The following is a 21,157-nucleotide window of genomic DNA, read 5'->3' on the forward strand; positions in this document are numbered from 1 at the left end:
TTTCTCCTGTATTTCTTCAAGAGATTTATTTATGTCCTTCTTGTGTTCCTCTAACAGCATCATGACCAGTGATTTTAAATCTAAAACTTGTTTTTCTGGTATGTTGGGGTATCCAGGACTTGCTGTTGCTGGAGAATTGGGTTCAGATGCTGCTATATTGCCTTGGTTTCTGTTGGTAACATTCCTACACTTGCCTTTTGCCATATGGTTATCTCTGGCATTAGCTGGTCCTTTTGTCACTGGTTGGTACCTGAACCTCCTGTGAGCCTATAAGGCTATTTCTGGCCCACTGGATGACTGGGTTTCTCCTTGAATGGATTGCTGATGTGCTGCCCTCCTCTTGGGTGAGTTTGGAGCCCTGGTGTGTCCTGCCCCAAGCATTGTTATACTCGAGTTGTGTCTGTGAACCGAACCTGGTGCTGCCTGTCTGCTCCATTAGGGAACAAAGATGGGGACAGGGATCCCACAGGCACCTCTAAGGGCACAGGACCCACACCTGGCTGGCACACAGACGAACAGCTGATCTGTCCAGATCCTGGGCATAGGGAGCAACCTGCAGCTCAGTGGTCTGCGTCCCCAGAGTTCTTAGACTCGGGATATCTCAGTACCTGGGACTGCTTGTCCTGTCTGGCTGGGAGTGAAGATCCAAATTCCTGTTTCTAAGGTAAATGCTAAAGTCACAAAATTGAAATAATTATACAGGCACAGGTAAAACATATTTTAAGTAAATAATATAGTCATTATACAGAAAAATTTATGAGTCAAATGCATATCAAAATGCTATTACAGTTAACTTATTTTTCTAATATATTTTAAAGTATATTTTAAAATACAGTACGTGAATTCATATGTCAATCAATTCATTATAACTGTAAGAACCCAGAAACATCTTAGAACATCCAGTGTTTAGTACTGAAAAAAAGTGAATGCTAAGACTCTGTTTCCGATGCCAATTTGTGCATTTTTTAAAAGTATAAATTCCCTTTAACTTGTCCTATGCATAAGGAATAGAAGTCCTTGGCACCTGATTTTGTTTATCTTACTCTTTTTTAAGGAAATTTGTTTCAATGATTATTTATTAGTGGCAAAGGAATCTAGATACTATTAAACTAAATGTCACATGTAGTTAGTGCAGATAGGCAACTAGCCAAAATGCTGATGAAAGTGATGATGAAGTACTTTTCTCCAGTTAAGATGGCCACAGTATTGACTCCAAGGTTTGAAGAAAGGAATATGGAGGGCATGTAAATGCTGAGGGTAGCAATATGTGCAGAGTAAAACATGGAATCTGAACAACATGTATATGCCCCACACAGGTTCTCACTACAGGGGATTGGTAGATAGCATGCATCAGCATTTTACCATGAGGGATGGAATAGCACATAAAACACTGCTCCTCTCCGGTAGCTAAAAAATAACTTAAGCATGTTGGGAAAAGATTGCCATTATCTTTAATGGTAGTCACTGGTAAATTGTTGTTGTTCCATAGAATAACCTTCTAATCTTATATAAACAAGTAACTACAAACTCAGTGGGCCATAGAGAAAAAGAAGACATAAAATCAAGATGGGGATTTGTTGAAAGAAAAGGTGTTGGAGGGAGTAGGAGGTGCATGAGGGAGACCATTGGGCTTGGACAGAAGTTAAATTAGCTAAGTGTATACAACTGTTGGCCAATAAAAATGGAAAAAATGTATTGATAGGTAGTAATTGTAAAAATATTCTAGCATTTTACATCTCTATTTCTGAAAATGAAAATGTCTGAAAATAGGTTCTTTTGACTTGGCAAAACTAAAATGAGTAAAGCAAAACAAAATGAAGTACCTTACAAATGTGGTTTTCCCCAAAGCAATGTATATTGATCAAATATTTGCAGAAGTAAAATCTTATATTTTCTTTTTGACTCAGAATGGATGAATGAGATATGCATTTTTTCTGATTTAATGTAAAAATCAAACCAAATCAACAATGCTGGGGTTTGTAGGACTCTTAAACTGCTTCCTTCCTTTGTTACCTTGCATTTAATTTTCTGGTACCATGGTAGCATGACCACAAGGCTTTCAGGTTAGATATAGTCCAATCATCTTAATTCTGTGTCCTAAGTGTGCAGGGGGTTTAGCAGCACCTCCCAGAGACAACCAAGGACAAAATCAGTAGTCTAAATTGTTTTAGGAGACATTTAACCTATCTTGACCAACCATTCAAAAGGGCATTTTAATATCTGCTACCAGGGAGTAGTAGTCTTGAGAGCATTACCAGCTAAAGTGCATATCAATCGGTGTATGAATGTGGAAGGGAGAATACTGCATGAGCTTCTACTAGTAGACAAGGAACTATATAGGCTACTACTGACTGCCAGAAGAGGGAGAATTGGTCTCAGGGATGAGACCTTTTGTTGTTTATCCAATACAAACTGCAAGTACTATAACCACATGCCTACACACAATAAAAATAGAACCAGCAGATTATATTTATGCATTTACAGATGCATATACATTCATGTATGTGCATGTTTGTTTGTGAATAACAACAAAATTAAAAGGCAATCCATTTTAGATTGGAGCATGGAAAGGATAAGAAAGGGGTACGGGAGCACTAGGAATGGGATGAGGGAGGAGGATATCAGAGGGTTTGAAGGGTTGTATCCAGGAGGGGCTTCCAAGGACTTGGAAAATAGAAAAAAAAGTGATGTAATTTTATCAAAATATAGTAAGTGGTTATACTTATTTTATATTTTATACTATGTATATTTTATACTATGACTCATCACCCGCCTTAACTGAAAGTGATAATAGCTATTCATGATAAGAATAATATCACATACATTGTAATAATATGTTAGGCCTCAAATGAGACAATCCATATACTTCAATTGGAACATCACTGAGTTACTCAATGAGTTATTTGAACAGTAGGCAGAATCTTTCATTCCCTTCAGGAAATAGTTTGAAATTTTTGCATCAATTTTAAGCTTCCTATTGCTTCCTCAGTTCTCAATTTTATGTCAGCAATCACCTTGTCTCTATGGAATGAAAGACTGAAACAAGCATTAAAAAATTGCTTCTGTCTCAAAATTGCTATTATGTGAGGTGTTACTGATTGATAAAAGGTTTTGTATCAATGAAAGGGTTACCATGAGAAAATTGTTTCATTGGAACCATTTGTTTCTGTCTCAACATTGCTATTACAGTGAGTTTTTATTGATTGATAGCAGGCTTCATATCACTAAAAAGGTTACTGTTAGAAAGCATAACACCATTAATTATAAAACATGCATTTTTAGTTAAATTATAATATCAAGAGTGTTTTAGATGCATAAGATATATGAATAGCTTTTACTGTTTAAGGAGAATACTATCATATAACATCTACCCAAATGAGATTATATCACTATAACTTACAAATGTCACGGTCAAAACATACTAATAACTTTATTTCTCTTAAGCTTTTATCTATGAAAGAACAATATATTTTCATGCAAACAATCATAACCTCAAGTCTAAAACCCACAGTTGAGAATAAAGTACAAGTATTTTTAGGGGAAAGTAGTTTTTTTTCTATTTTAACATAGTATTTTATTGATTACTTAGGAAGTTCAAATGATATACTCCAGTAACCCCCATTTCCAAGTCCTGTCAGGTCTGCCTACCTTATGGCTCCACAGAAAAGGAGATTTTTAAAAGTTCAATTTGTGTTCTCCATATACTCAATGGACCATCCTCACATTCCCAGTGGCAAGCTTCTACCTTTGAAGAAAAACTTAAAATGTGCAGCAATGGCTGAGACACAACTACATTGAGTTCAGAGAACTTGTCATGAAAATTGCATTTACTTTCTTTTGGTGGTGGTATTGTAGCACTGACCAGCCACATGAGCAGCTTATGTGTCCTTACAGTCTTAGCGGACAGGCCGCCTTTGTTTTCTTTGTAACTGTTGTAAAGAGGGAGGGCTGTACCTTTAAGTTTTTTTTCAAACCTTACTCTTAATGATGATTCTTAAATGCTTTAATCACCCTTGTAGCCCACCACCTACCATTGGTAGTGGGAAAGAAAGGATACTGGGAGTGGAGTGGAGAGGAGGAGAAAGGATAAGGGGAACTGGACCTGTTCAGAAAGGTTCTTTGGAGTGACTCCCATCTGTGTTGTCTGGAAATTGGCAGTTCAGTTCACAGGTTAGCAGCAGCAGCTTGATCTACTTGCAAACACTCAGTGAGCAGTGCAGGTAGGATCTAACAGAAACAGCCAGGCCTAGGGCTAGGCTCCAGTCAGCATGAAGGACTTGGAGTAATGCCAGGAGAAGTTCTTGGTATAGCTTCTCCCAGGAAAGCAATGATCAGCAAAGACATGAGACCCACAGCCTTGCACAGCTAGTGCTGTAAGCAGCCAAGCTAAGCCTCTGTCACTGTCTGTGGAGTTCTATTTCTACCCTCCAAACATCATGTGTCCTCCACTGGTCTTGCCTCAGCACATGCATCTATCTCAGCTGACATCACTCTGCCAATCAGGCAAAGTCTACAGAAGCAGCACATAACCAGAAGCAGCACACAACCAGAAGCAGCACACAACCAGAAGCAGCACACCACACACCACCAGAAGCAGCACACCACCAGAAGCAGCACACCACCAGAAGCAGCACACCACCAGAAGTATTTCGAGCTCAGTTCTCCTAGTGTTGTCCAGACAAAGGGAGCATAAATACACAGTGTAAGGAGGACATACATATGTGTGTTGTTAGCAAAGAATCCTTCATCACATGTCCTTCACAGGCTTGCTCGAGAAGAACATTCTTTCTCCTATGTCTGCTTCAACTAAAGATTTCTTCACAAGTAGGCCTTAGCCTTTCACCTCGTCCACTTTAAGGGAACATGCCTCCACGTGTTTGCCCCAGCAAAACACCATCCAAACGACTGTCCAAAGAACCCGTAAGTTTCCACATCAGGGCGAGGGTCTCTAGTTTTCTGAGTTGGAAATATAAAAACATCATCTATCTTTTTTAACTAATAGATTCTACAAGATAGAATTTAAAGAGCCCCACAGTAAAGATCCTAGCATAAATCTATCTAGAGACATTTGCTTTCAATGAATGGTGGTGTCTGTCAGATTGTATTAGTTTTGTGGGGGTAAAACCATGCCCCCTGTGTAATATCATTTGGTAGCAAGCTACATTTCAAAACAAAAGAATTGAATTTTTCTCTGGTTTTCTGTTCTTCACTTGGACATTTATAGGTATGTTATTTACAGTGCAATTTCATCCATTAGCCATTTATATGACGCTTCTAATTTCCATCAGACTCAAACGATATCATGAGACTGTCTAGATTACATCATGTCACTTAATATTTGATATACTACTGCTCAATCATCTTTTTTTCCTGTTTACTGACAAGACACAGATTTTAAACCTAAATTCCCCTTTCATAGTGAAAGCCATACAAACTGTCAGATTTTTCACAATATTAAATTTCACTTCAAAAACTTCTTTCTGTGTGTCAAGGTAAAATGAAAGGCATGTGATGGTACTTCAGAGACTATGAATAATGCTTAATAAAAGCAAATTTCAAAACGTGACATCCTTTTATGCCAGCTCTTGTGAAATGTTTACCTGCAGAAGAGTAAAAGTTATCGACTGTATTTCTGGGAGTAGTTATCTAAGTAAAGAAAGTGGAGCTATCACATTGCAAAGGGAGCTGAGACAGGCTAACTGTACAAAATGCTCATATAATAAAAGAAGAAAATTCAGCAGTGAGTTAGCTACAAAATGAAAAGTTATTGCAAGTGGTATTCTTAACTTACATTAGCAAGGTTCTCCCTCTGTCCAGTTGCCTGTCTAGAACTCTAATCACTGCATATTACAATGTCTTACCTTTAATGCTGGATTGACACAGGCATGCCAATTCTTATTCTTATAATTCCTAGACAGTATATTTTCTTTCCCTCAAAGGATAAACAGATGATTTTTATCTTTCAGAAATTGGGACAAAATTAAGTTTCATTTATGATTATGTATTTTTAGTAAATTCAGATATTTTCCCCATGTTTGGTATTTGTGATATGAGGCATGTCAGTATTTCTTTTAATCATGATGGGTGTACAATTAAATGAGGAAAGAGAGACCTACAGCTTATGCTATAAGTATAGTCCAGCTTTAGAACATTTTATATACAAGGTGACTGGGTCTGAGACTTTCTGTTTATACCACTGAAACTCACATATCCTGAGAGGTATTTTAGTTTGAGGCAAGTCCAAATATTTTGCTAATCTTTATTTAAAATCTACTGCAAATATCCTCATTTCTATAAATGGAGCCACAGAAATTAATCATGTATCAAGAAGCCCAGGCTACTCTGGAACTCTTTGTCTTCCTTAGACTTCATACTGATAATACGAGAAGTCTGGTGCACCAGTTGTCTCATCTGTAATTTATTTTAATTGCCGAATAGGATTTGGTTTTTCCACATTATTTTCCTCTAAGCACATATTATATATCTTTAGACTGCCTATAGTTTGACATATTACAAAGAAATATATGATATCTACATTCATTTATTTGTTTAGACACCGGAAAATTTTTCCTTGGATGCCCTTTGAACAGCAGACTGCAAACCTTGTGGTAATCTTTGAGGTATTTTGTGTATGATAAAAGGACACTATTTTCAGACATATGCCTTCTTTCCTAATCTCCTTGCCTTTCATTTTCTCCTTTTCCTTTTATCATTGTGGATAAACAAATGAAAATGCTCAATTTGGGGATTGTGTTTACAGCAAATTATAATCTGTGCAGGAAGCACAAACAAGGCTGGAGTAGGACAAAGAGCTGAGAGTTTACATCTGCAAAAAGAAGACAGAGAGAGCTACTGGGAATGGCCTGGTCTTTTGAAACCTCAAAGCCGACCATCAATGACATGCCACCTCCAAAAGACCACTCTTAGTCTTTCCCAAAGAGTTCTATTACTGTGGACCAAGTGTTGAAATATTTGAGAATGGGGGGGGGGGGGCATTCTCATCTGAATTACCACACTCCTTGTGGAGGAGTTTGGACATCTTTCTTAAAAGTAATCATAAAATATATTTTCATTTCTGAATTCTGGATTATAGAGATACCAGATACCTTGTTTGCCGAGCTACTGGGCTTTAGAGCACCTTAAAATAGGTGGTTCAGTTCTACAAATACTTTTCTTAAAAATCTTTATGTAGTCATTCTTTTGTTTTCCCATATGTGTTCTAGAATAAGCCTTTTAATTTATACAGTAAACTATTGATATCTTAGTTGAGATTACATATAAATGAAAAATAAATATGATGGTTATGATCATTGCAACAATATTGAATATTTCAATAAATGATCATACAGAATTCTCTTTAGTTTAGAATTTAATGTTCACATTTGCAATTTTTTAGTATAAATGTTTGATTTCTTTAATTAAATTCTTTCAGATGTTTGTTTTTCTTTATTTATCTGATGTCATCATGACTCGAGTAGTGTTTTTGCTCTCTTAACATATAGTTTCCTCCTAGCATCTCACGATAAATAGGTTTTGAATCACATTTAAGTCTATGAGTTTGTTAAGTTCACTTTAATTGTGCTATTTTATTCTTCAGCATCTTCTGTAGTCACAATCACATCATATATAAACAAAGTTGAGTTAACTGTTATCTTTGGTCTCTGAATGGCTAGAAGTTATCAGTTTCTGTATACTTTGTTTCAGTAGTTGGGACAGTGTCAAGTGAAAGCTGATGATGTGGACAGCCTTGCCTTCAGCCATAGATAGAATTGAGGTGGTGCCTTTTGTTCATTGTTTTCTGGGAGGATTGATCCACTGGGTATTTAAAATAAATATGAAAATGATAATTCATTAATCATTTGAAATCTATGGTTATGATCATTAAACATGGAGTTTAAGTATGAAGTTGTTCACATTTACATAACAAGATATTTTACAATAGGAGTAACTGAAGGAAAGACCATCCAGAGACTGCCTCACCTAGAGATATATCCCATCTGCAGATACCAAACCCAGACACTGTAGCTAATGCCACAGAGTGCTTGTTGACAGGGGCTTGGTACAGCTGTCTTCTGAGATGCTCTTCCAGAGCCTGATCCATACAGATGTGGATGCACACAGCCAAACATCAGACTAAGCATGGGCACCCTAATGGAGAAGTTAGGGCAAAGGCAGAAGGAGCTGAAGGGGTTTTCAACCCCATAGGAAGAACAACAATATCAACCAGACTCCTGAGAGCTCCCAGGGACAAAACCACCAACCAAAGAGTATACATTGGGGCACCCATGACTGTAGCTGGATATGTAGCAGAGAATTGCCTTATCTGGCATCAGTGGGAAGGGAGCCCCTAGGTCCTGTGAAGGATTGATGACCTAGGGTAGGGGAATGCTAGGGTGCAGAGGTGGGAGTGGGAGGGTGAGTGGGGGAGCACCCTCATAGAAGAAGGGGCTAGGCGGGAGGGGATAGGATGATTGTGGAGGGGAAACCGGGAAGGGGGATAACATTTGAAATGTAAATAAATAACCAATTTACAAATGTAATAAATGTAAATAACCAATAAAAACACGAAAGAGAAAGGAATAAAAATAGCATCCATTCCAGTGTTGAAAACAAAAGTTTAGCTTAAGATAACTGTTTTTTAATTGAAAATATTCATTTTAAAATATATTCTTATTACATTTTCCCATTCCCACACTCCTCCCAGATCCTCTCCACTTCCACATGACCCAAGTCAACACCTTTTTCTCTCTCATTAGAAAGCAAATAGGTATCTAATGATGATGATAATAATAATAAGATAAAATAAAAACAAACAAGCTAGAGTACTACAACAACAGCAAAAGAACCAAAGAAAATCATAGCAAACATACAAACTCTCACATACACAGAAAACCCTCAAAAATGAGTTGGAAAAGATAATATGTAAGGAAAATAAATTCGTAATGTAAAATAAATAAATAAATAAGCAAACAAATAGATGTCCTGAAAAAGAATAAACAGCCTTCCAAAAAATATCAATGAGCTCCTTTTTGTGTTTTCTGTCTATTGCTAGCTATTGGATCTATCTTTAAATATGGTACATATACCCAATGAGACTCTGTTGGAGAAAACTAGTTTTTTCTTTTCAAGGAATTATCAATTATCAATTGGAGATTGCTTTCAGGTTAGTGATGAGGGCCTATGTAGCACTTTCCCAGTGCTGCAAGCCTGTTGGACTTAAAACTGTGCAGGCCTATGGATTCACATATACACCAGTTCTGTTGTGTCTAGAAGGCCTAGTTTTCTTGGTGTCCTCCATTGCCTCTGGCTCTTAGAAGCTCTTTGCCTCCTTTTCTGCAGTTTCCTGAGCTCTGAAGGGAAACATTTGATGGAGATAGCCCATTTAGGATGGGATGTTCCAAGGTCTCTCACTCTTATAGGGTCAGCCTGTCTACAGGTTAAGACAAATGGTTTTATGTTGCAATGGTTTTATGGTTCTATAGAACATAGAATGCTCAACACATGATAATTTTCAAAATGAACCCCAAAGATAGTAAAACACAGTAAAAGGCCTTGTATTCAATCAACTGGAAAATACTATTCTTTCTTATGGTATCTGAAAATTTATGCTCCATAATTTCATAGGGATGGAAATAGTTACAGAACTGAACAAAGAAGTAATATGATAATGGTCCAAATCTGTTTGGGAAGGGGCAAATACATAATTAATTCATTGCTAGAGAAGATATCAAATAAAGATTAAACTTAATCACTTTTAACCACATTTCAATGAATGCATTTTTATACATTCTGATAAAGAGTATAAGCAAATAAAGAGAATATTTTAGGAGTGAAGCAAATATGGTTATACCATCTTTCAAGAGTTAACAATTGACTAGAGTTGAAATTTTTGTACTCACACTTATTTAACAACAAATATAAAGGCCCTGATTCCTAAATAAAAGCACATGTTATGAAGAGCATGCTACTGTCTTCACTATGAAAGAGAAAACTGCATGTCAGCAAGGCCAAGACAACCCTAGGGCTCAGACTTTCTGTGTCTCCCTGACAAATCAAGCTGTGATCTCATGGAAAATGTGACAAGTTTGAGGAATGAGAACTGGAGATTATGGGAATTAGCTATTCAACTTAATAAAAGAAGGATGGATTTTGAATATAAATAATAAAAGGCTATTTAATAGTACTGTGCAGACAGGACAGAGGTAACTACACTTAGTAAAACAAACAAACAAACAACAAACAAACAAACATGTATTCTCAGTAAAGATTGTTGACCTCTCTTTCCCTACTACCTTGAAAAATCCTTCCTATGTAAATGTTGAAGAGTAATTTTTCATGTACTCTTCTTTTTTTTGTTTTTTTTTGTTTTGTTTTTTTAACTGTTTTTTTATTCGATATATTTTTATTTACATTTCAAATGATTTCCCCTTTTCTAGCCCCCCACTCCCCGGATGGCGGAGAAGCATCTTAAAAAATGCTCAACTTCATTAGTCATTAGGGAAATGCAAATCAAAACAACCCTGAGATTTCACCTTACACCAGTCAGAATGGCTAAGATTAAAAATTCAGGAGACAGCAGGTGTTGGAGAGGGTGTGGAGAAAGAGGAACACTCCTCCACTGCTGGTGGGGTTGCAAATTGGTACAACCACTCTGGAAATCAGTCTGGTGCTTCCTCCGAAAACTGGGCACCTCACTTCCAGAAGACCATGTACTCTTCTTAAACATTCATCTAAAAATATTTTCACAGGGCAGGAAATTTAACTAGGTTTATATAATATTCTGCAATCAGATATGGAAGTATCATCAGGCAGGTTTTAAAACAGCATAAGGCTTACTAATTAAGTTAAGACAGGCAAACCCTCTGTGCCATAGCTAACAGAAACTGAGCAATTTAAGACATTAACTGGGGAATAATGTCAACAGGTGGTTTTACTTAAAGTAACTTTTTGTCACGTGTGAATCTGCCAATTTCAGAAGAAATGTATCTCCTTAGTTTAATCACAGAGTGAGGGGATGGTACATTCCTCTGCTTTTTGAGACACTCCCAGGATTGATTTTCTTCTCACAGATTACATACCAGCTCAGCCTGATGCATAGATCTCTCAACCCTCATCACAGGAAACATTTTTTTCAGGACAAGACTATTATAGAAATACACAACTGAACAAAAGACAAAGAAGAAGTGACTTTGCGGTACCAACCCCAACGGATACATTGACAACATAACTCCTACAACTAAGGTTCAGGGAAAATCACAGAAGGAAACAGGAAGATGCCTACTGAGGGAGAGTGTCATCTCAACCTAACAGGGAACTAGCAAGAATCCATCAGATCTCAACAATGTTACCTAGCCAAGACCTAAATAAATATCAACACCTGCTGATGTGTCAACATAAATGAGGAAAATTTCACAAAGCCCCACCATTTGATAAAGAGCTATAGGTAATCAATAATCCTTGAGAAGGGAAGAGTTAGTTTGCCAGGAGATAAGTCCCCTGATAGCTTATCCAACCCAAGTTGCTAGCCCTAAACACATGGACATGTGAGGTATATCAAGTGGATTCATCAGGGCACACACACACACACACACACACATGCATAGATATACTACATAAAGTGTGTATGCAACAGAAATAACTAAAGAAGATGGAGATGTAGTAAAAATGATGTAAATATAAATGTATAACATGGTCAATAAATGAAATTTAAATTGAACATATAAAAAGGTAAAAGAAGCTAACATTATAATGAACTCTTCACCAATCCAGCTCTGTGCCCCCCAGGGTAAGGAGCAAGCCAGAGCCTAGATAAATCACTGCCTGGGGTCCAAGAGAAGCAAGTAACTGGTGGAGAAATGAAAGAGAATGCAAAGCAGAAGGATTTGGGCACAATAAAAAGAGGCAGAACTAGAGACTCAGGGGTAGTAAGGAAGAGGCTGTTGTGAGCCACCTGGAACCATGCCAGCCAGCGATGCCATCTGGAACCATGGTGGGATCCTGGCTTGTGCTTCCACGAAAGGTGTGGAGAGCATATCTGCATCCATGGCCTGGCAGCAGGGATCTTTTACCACCAAAACCAGGTCTGGGCTGCCTCAGGGGACAAGTTGATGTCTGGAGGCTGTGCAGAACTGGCTCCATATCTGGCCTAGGCCTTGCGGGATAGTTGGCTCTAGGGCATGAAAGCAGGAGAACTGACCTTATCCCTAGTCACCTAGGTACTCCCGAGAGAGTCGTCCTTGAACTTGCCTATTGCCCAAGAAGCACAGTCAGGGTAGCATTAGTTGGGAGTTGCAAGTAACCCAGCTCTACCACCATGAAAATGGTAGAGCTGTTCTCACCACCTTTCTGCTGTTTGGTGGCATGGACAAGGAAGAAATGTCCGACATTTCCATCACCCCCTTGCAAGCTACAGCAGGCAGAAGAGCTGGCTCCAAGTTCCTCAGAGCAGGAGACTTTACCCTCACCTGCTGTAGCACCCAGGAGAACCGGTCCTGTGCACCACAATAGAGCTTGGCCTGATGGCATGGGTGTGGATAGATCAGCCCTGGGGGCAAGAGAAGAAGAGAGCTTGATCTGCCCCTTTCTGACTGAAGCATTGAATAGACCAAGGTAAAGCAGGGCCAGAGAGCTTGCCCAGGTGGTGTGGGTACAGGAGAGCTGGTGGGTGGACCAGCTTAGAAACCTATCATGCCCAGATTCAAGGCTTTGAATTGGTTCACGCCAACATCTACGCCATTGATGACATGATGAAGTGTGTAAAAGGGCCATTCCTACAGAACCAAAACTACAGTATCTCCATGACACAGAACAACTAGATATCTGAGAGGAGGCTAAGTGGGGCTCCAATATTGATAATGTAGAACTCACAGGCTTCCAAGCAGATCAAAGACTTTTTACAATGAACATTTGCAAGCAAACCAAGGTTTACTGTGGGATGCTATGACAACACACTACATCTTCCACAACAAGATTTTGTTTTGTTTTGTTGTTGTTGTTGTTGTTTTCATTCTGTCCTTTGGGAGGGGGTTTGCAAAGCTAGAGGGAGGGTATGTAAAAGTAAGTTTTATTTCCTCAGATGAAGTGGTGAGATGAGAGCTACACCCAAGCTATGAGAGTAGATGGCTTGGACTGAGCCCAGAGCGTTTCTCTCTAATTTCCCCTAGGATACTAAATGGAAGCTTCTAGTCTCTGTACAATCTAATCTTTTACAAGCCTGGACTTCGAAGGCTTCAGTTTCTGGCCTTTGGCTACTAATCTAGCCCTAAAATATTTTCAGCCCCGAGAATGACTGCTGAATAGGCTCACCCTTTCTAGTTCTCTTCAGGCTGACTGATTCAATCTGGCTTCTCTCAGCTTCTCACTGAATCAGTTGCTCAGCTTCAATCTAACTCTGGCAATTTGTTCTAATCTTCTGGCTCTCTCTGTCTTCACCTGCCTCTGCTGGCCTGTCAGTGAACTGCATAAAATTATAAAGGACCTAAATTCTACCGCACTCAGCTTCCTGCACTCCCAACACATTTACCTGCTCTGCAAAGAACTGTCTGCTGAGTGTTCTACACTTAGACCTAAACTTTTCTTTACTTGGAACTTGCTCTGTAGAACAGGCTGGACTTGAACTAAGAGATCTGCTTGGTTCTGTCTTTTGGGATTAACAGCATGTTTGTATTCCAGCCAGAATAGCCATGTTGTAAGATTAATTTTTTTCTACACAGGTATGAGGGGATGGGGAGGCAAGTGTGAAGGGGTACATGGTATGGAATGCACAAAGGATCAAAAGATGGTTTTAAGAAGTCAATATAATTTATATTGTTTATATGCACATTTAAGTCTGACTATATTTTTGTATATGTGGGTTTCATAAATCAAAAGCCTATCATAGTATCCCATCATAGTATCTTCGTCTGTAATCACTGACTCATAAATCATTTTCCAAGGGTAGATCCACAGCGTGAATTTACACAGCACAATTTTAGTTATCTAGTGTGGAATGCATATTTGTATGAATTTTGCAATCATATGACTATATTACATGTAACATTAAAATAAATAGATATAAATATTTAAAAATACATAGCATATGCTCATATTTACATATGATTAATATTATTTTTATTTTTATAATATCAAAATATATTGTGATGAAAGAATTGACATTCATGTATACATTAACTGAAGAATTATAAATATTTACATAATATATGATGGTTTAAGTTACATAATTTTACCCTGATGTTAAAATATTTCTAGTACTATAATAACTTGCATATTTTCTATAAAAGAACAGATGAACATAAGAAAATTGGTCCAATTTCACTGTTAGATTCTCATATTTTCTCATGCTGGTTAAAAATTCTTGTGCTCAGAATCAACCTGATTAGACTGACTTTGTGCCTTTCTAAGAGTGCGTGGGGATGAAAAACGGTCTTTAATAAGTGGAAGGTTCATTAATAAAAGATATCCTGGATGGAGCCTGCAGTTAGGACTCTCTGCTTGCCTGACTCGGTTAGATCTCTATGTCCTCAGACTCAGCATGCTGTCACCATGAGGAAGCAGCATTATACTCATCAAATTTCAATTTTTATCTTGTTCCGTTTTAGGAAATGTACTGAAATATTAGGAACTTCACAGTAATCACAGAAAATTGGTTTCAAATCAGCTCAGTGAATAGAGTCTACCTTTGTATAAAATGTATTGATATTTACTAAATGCGTGTGTGACTATTCTGAAAATATTAAAAATGCTCCAGGTTTTTGTTAAATGTACCCAAATTTAAGTTGGTTAATATCCAAAATGCTATTGATTACAAATATTTCATTCCCATAAAGTGAAAATAACACCAATATTTGAAAATAGAATCATTATAGTAATATCACCAATATTTTTAAAAATATTATGTATATCTTTAATCTAAAACAATACCAGCATAGATGATACACAGAAACTTATAGATAGACATTTAGAAAACATATTACTCTTTCAACAGGAAGTAGATCCTCTATCCCTACATCCTTTAACCTGGCTTGGTAAGATGATTTATTAGGTAGATACAACTTTTTATGAATTTAGCAAAGTTAGACTCATGGGGTATATTTAATTATTGTTGAATGTGGAAATCTTTTACTGGCTCTTTCAGATGTTCTGTAGAATGCCTTTGTTTCCCTTTCACATCCATTGCGTCTTCCCTGTTTTCTTCTCACCTCCTCAGGCTCTTTGGAGGCAGTAGTGACATATGAAGAAAAAAATGTGTCCAGAAGGTAATAGCTTAGCCATAGGGAAGCCATCCTAACCATTTATCACAGCACACAGCTCAGCAAAGAGATGCACTCACCATCAAAACCTAGAATTGGCATGTAGTCTATGAGTATAGAACTTTATCAAGCTCTGTTCCAGGGCATAGACAAAGAATTAAAGATCTGGAAGAAATTGAAACAGAGATCAGACAAATTTTAGGTTGCTTTTATCCCAATCCACTGCTTTGGGGTAATTTTTAATCCATAGATCATTCTTTTTTTTTAAACAATCACTCCACAAAGATGTCCCCACCACGTGGGTCAGAAGACGGTATGGGATGTGGTACAGTTGGGGGAATGAACAGGGTGGGGTGGGAATAAAACCTGGAGTGTAAATAAATAAATAAATAACAAAAAAATAAAGAAAAATAAATCAAAAAGGAAAGTAAAGATAATAAAAATTTTATCATAAGTTAACAAATTCATATTTGTCATAGTCTGATATATTTGATAAAGTGGACAAAATCTTTTGTTTTCTTCTTTTCTTTTCTTTTTTTGTTTTGTTTTCTTTACTTGGAAGCTTAGAGAGCCGAAAGATCTGGGGTTTGAGGATAATGATACAAAGACTTTTGATTATAGGCTAAAGAGATTGCTCAGTTGGTAAAGGCATCTTACCAGATAAGTCTCGCAATAAGTTCAAATCATTGATAATTATTTCATTCTTACTTTATTTGAAATTAATGCTGATCTTTGAAAACAGACAGAATCTTAAACCCATGTAAGAACAGATGGAAATAATCAACTCAACAAAGTTGTCCTTTGAGCTCTGAACGATTATCACTGTACCATCAATGCTGGTGTTTAGGACTTTATCAAGCTCTGTTCTCGGGCACAAACAAATTAAACATCTGAAAGAGACTTAAACAGAGATCAGACAAAATGAAAGGAAAGTTTTTTGTTTTTCTATTAGTTATTTTCTTTTTTGCATTTCAAATGTTATCCCCTTTCCTGGTTTCCCTTTCTAAAAGCCCCTAACCTATCCTATCCCCCATCCTGCTGTTCACCAACTTACCCAATTCTGCTTCCCTGTCCTGGCATTCCCCTATACTGTTGCATCAAGCCTTCTCAGGACCAAGGGCCTCTCCCCACTTTGATGTACAACAAGTCCATCCTCTACTACATAGACAGCTGGAGCCTTGGGTCCCTCCATGTGTACTCTTTGGTTGGTGGTTTAGTCCCTGGGAGCTCTGCAAGTTCTGGTAGTACTGGTTGGTTAATATAGCTGTTCCTCTATGGGACTGCAAGCTCCTTCAGCTTATTCAGTCCTCTATCTCCTCCATTGGGGACCTTGTGTTCAGTTCAATGGTTGGCTGTGAGCATCCACCTCTGTATTTGTACTGGCAGAGCCTCTCAGGAGACAGCTATATCAGCCTCCTGTCAGCAAGCTCTTGCTGGTATCCACCATAGTTTCTGTGTTTGGTGACTGTATATGGGAAGGATCCCCAGTTGGGGCATTCTCTGGATGGTCTTTCCTTCAGTCTCTGCTCTATACTTTGTCTCTGTATCTCCTCCCATAGGTATTTTGTTCACCCTTCTAAGAAGGACAAAATATCTAATATGTACAAAGAATTCAAGAAGTTAGACTCCAAAGAACCAAATAACCCTGTTAAAAATGGGGTACAGAACTAAATAATGAATTCTCACCTGAGGAATACCAAATGGCTGAGAAGCACTTAAAGAAATGTTCAACATCCTTAGTTGTCAGAGAAATCCAAAATAATACAAGAGATTCTATCTCACAAGAATCAGAATGGCTAAGATCAAAACCTCAGGTTACAGCAGGTGCTGGCAAGGATGTGGAGAAAGAACAACACTCCTCCACTGCTGGCGGGATTGCACGCTGGTCCAATCACTCTGGAAATCAGTTTGGCAGTTCCTTAGAGAATTAAACATAGTACTACCTAAGGACTCAGTTGTATCACTCCTGGGTATATACCCAAAAGATTATCCAACATGTAATAAGGAGACATGTTCCACTATGTTCATAGCAGTCTCATTCATTCATTCATTCATTCATTCATTCATTTATTTATTTATTTATTTTTAATTAGATATATTCTTTATTTATATTTCAAGTGAATCGCCCCTCCCTGAAAGTCCCTAAGCCCTCTTTCCTCCCCCTGTTCCCCAATCCACCCCTTCCCACTTCCCTGTCTTGGTATTTCCCTACACTGCTGCCCTGAGCTTTTCCAGGACCAGGGGCCACTCCTTCCTTCTTCTTGGGCATTATTTGATATGTCAATTGTGTCTTGGGTATTCCACGCTTCTAGGCTAATATCCGTTTATCAATGAGTGCATACCATGAGTGTTCTTTTGAGACTGGGTTATCTCACTTAGGATGATATTCTCCAGTTCCATCCACTTGTCTAAGAATTTCATGAATTCATTGTTTCTAATGGCTGAATAGTACTCCACTGATATACATATATATCTGATATATCCACTGATATATATATATAATATATATATATATATATATCACATTTTCTGTATCCATTCCTCCATTGAGGGTCATCTGGGTTCTTTCCAGCTTCTGGATATTATAAGTAGGGCTGCTATGAACAAAGTGGAGCATGTATCCTTATTACATGCTGGGGAATCCTCTGGGTATATGCCCAGGAGTAATATGGCGGGGTCCTCCGGAAGTATCATTCCCAGTTTCTGAGGAACCACCAGACTGATTTCCAGAGTGGTAGTACCAGCTTGCAACCCTACTAGCAGTGGAGGAGTGTTCCTCTTTCTCCACAAGACCTGTTTTGTCCTGAGTTTTTGATCTTAGCCATTCTGACTGGTGTGTGGTGAAATCTCAGGGTTGTTTTGATTTGCATTTCTCTGATGACTAAGGATGTTGAACATTTCTTTAGGTGCTTCTCAGCCATTCGATATTCTTCAGGTGAAAATTCTTTGTTTAGCTCTGTACCCAATTTTTTAAGGAGGATATTTTGCTCTCTGGAGTCTACCTTCTTGAGTTCTTTCTATATTTTGGATATAAGCCCTCTGTTGGGTGTAGTGTTGGTAAAGATCTTTCCCCAATTTGTTGGTTGCTGTTTTGTCCTTTTGACAATGTCCTTTGCCTTACAGAAACTTTGTAGTTTTATGAGGTCCCATTTGTCATTTATTGATCTTAGAGCATAAGTTATTGGTGTTCTGTTCAGGAACTTTTCCCCTGTGCCCATGTCCTCAAGGGTTTTCCCCAGTTTCTTTTCTATTAGTTTTAGTGTGTCTGGTTTTATGTGGAGGTTCTTGATCCACTTGAACTTGAGCTTCGTACAAGGAGAGAAGAATGGATCAATTTGCATTCTTTTGCATACTGATCTCCAGTTGGACCAGCACCGTTTGTTGAAAAGGCTATCTTTTTTTCCCACTGTATGGTTGTAGCTCCTTTGTCAAAGATCAAGTGACCATATGTATATGGGTTCATTTTTGGGTCTTCAATAGACCCATTGATCTACCTACCTGTCACTGTACAAATACCATACAGTTTTTAACACTATTGCTCTGTAGTACTGTTTGAGGTCAGGGATACTGATTCGCCCAGAAGTTCTATTACTGTTGAGGATAGTTTTAGCTATCCTGGTTTTTTTTTGTTGTTTGTTTGTTTTTGTTTTTGTTTTTTTGTTATTCTAGATGAATTTGACAATTGACTTTTCTAAGTCTATGAAGAATTGAGTTGGAATTTTGATGGGGATTGCATTGAATCTGTAGATTGCTTTTGGCAAGATGGCTATTTTAACTATATTAATCCTGCCAATCCAAGAGCATGGAAGATTTTTCCATCTTCTGAGATCTTCGATTTCTTTCTTGGAAGACTTGAAGTTCCTGTCATACAGATCTTTTACTTGTTTGGTTAGAGTCACACCAAGATACTTTATATTGTTTGTGGCTATTGTGAAGGGTATCATTTCCCTAATTTCTTTCTTAGCCTGTTTAGATTTCCTTGAGGTAATTTTTCTAGCCACTTTGAGCAGCCTTATTTATAATAACAAGAAGTTAGAAAAAACCCAGATATCCTCCAATAGAGGAATGAATACAGAAAATGTGGTAGATTTACAGAATGGAGTACTACTCAGCTATTAAAAACAGTGAATTTATGAAATTCTTAGGCAAATTGATGGAACTAGAAAATATCATCCTGAGTGAGTTAACCTAATCACAAAAGAACACACATGGTATGTGCTCACTGATAAATGGATATTAGCCCAGAAGCTCAGAATACCCAAGATACACTTCACAGAGCAAATGAAGCTCAAGAAGAAGGAAGAAAGGAAGATTTTACTGATGCAAGGAAGAGATTACTTTCTGGCTGGGAGTCCAAGGATAGGAGTCTGTTAAAAAAGAATTTGGACTGGATAATAAAGTCCTGGGCTGGCCTCTTTCTCCCATTGGTCCTGGATAATACCCACCTCTGTGCCTTTATTTGGTCTCTATGGAAGTGCATCTGGCAGCAAAAATCTACCCTTTTACCCTACTGTATTTTTCCCTTGCTACCTATGTTTCCTTCAAATTCTCTATCCATTAGATTTGTGCACACAAACACACACCATAATATCTATCATACGTACATACTGAGGGTAAAACATTTAATTGTATTCAGCCATGTAAAACTAAATTTAATATAGTTATGTAGAGAAATACGTATTCAGAATCATCTTTATGGAAGCTGTAATTAGGACTACTTTGTATCATCTTCTTCTGCACTTACCTCCCACCTTTCCTCCCAACTCCCTTGGACACTTTATTGTCCTATGGGCTTCTGTTTCACTATAACAATGTGAAGAAAGCTATTCAGAATATGCAATGTATGGTATTATGAATACAAAATAAATGCTGGTTCAAGATTGAATGAAATTTGATGATTTTTTTTTAGAACAAAAACTTAAAAATAGAGTAATATTTTACTTGTTAGAGTCATTTATTACACAGTACCATGATTAATATCAACAATATTTACTTGCCAATTTAGGTAAATCTTTTCCAAGTCTTGGCGAATGAAAAAAATATATAACTTACTGTTTGTTTCTGTGCAACTTCGTGACACACAGTCATATTTTACTCTCTCCTTTTAATTTTAAATAATCCTTTGGTTTCCAGTTTCATAACTTTGTCATGTCTGAAATGTCAAGCATAGAAGTATAGACGTGTAAAAATTTGTACATATATGTCAATCACAGAGTGACTTTTCAATACTTGTACATCAGGCTGATCAAGTTTAGAACCTTCTGCTGGTTCGAACCCTTCAGTAATATTTACTGTTTGCAATATAAGCGATTACTGTCCTCTAGATAAAGTGAGTTAAAATATTTTATTAGTTCATCTATGAAATGATGCCAATTTCTCTAAAATCATTTTCCTTGTAGCAAATTCCAAGTTAAAATTGTAACCTATTCTAAAGTTTATGAAGTAAAGTTACTAAAATTTAGTTTATGAAGATTTCGGTGAAGAAGCATATCCTAATATGAAAGTTACAAGCCAATTACCTGCAAGACTAAAAACAATTACGTTTGATAATTTGGGAATATAAATTTTAAGATTTCAATGAAGGAACATAGCCTAATAACTTTATGAAAGTTGCAAGCCAATTACCTGCAAGACTAAAAACAATTATGTTTGATAACACAGGAAAATAAATTTTAAGAAATATGCAATTGTTTTCAAGTTTATCTCATAACCATACAGGGTCTATTATACTGCTTTCCATTACACAACACTAATTAGCTTCACAGAACCCATCACGTTTTCTGTGCAAGGTGCCATCACTGGAATTTCAACTCTCAATTTCTTTGTGTCTATCCCTTGATTTATGCTGATTGCTTTATGAATTACTCTTGAAAATTTATTTTGTGAAATTACTTGAATAGTTTCTGTAA

The sequence above is a fragment of the Apodemus sylvaticus genome, chromosome 9 (genome assembly GCF_947179515.1).
Source record: "Apodemus sylvaticus chromosome 9, mApoSyl1.1, whole genome shotgun sequence".
Taxonomy (NCBI): Eukaryota; Metazoa; Chordata; class Mammalia; order Rodentia; family Muridae; genus Apodemus; species Apodemus sylvaticus.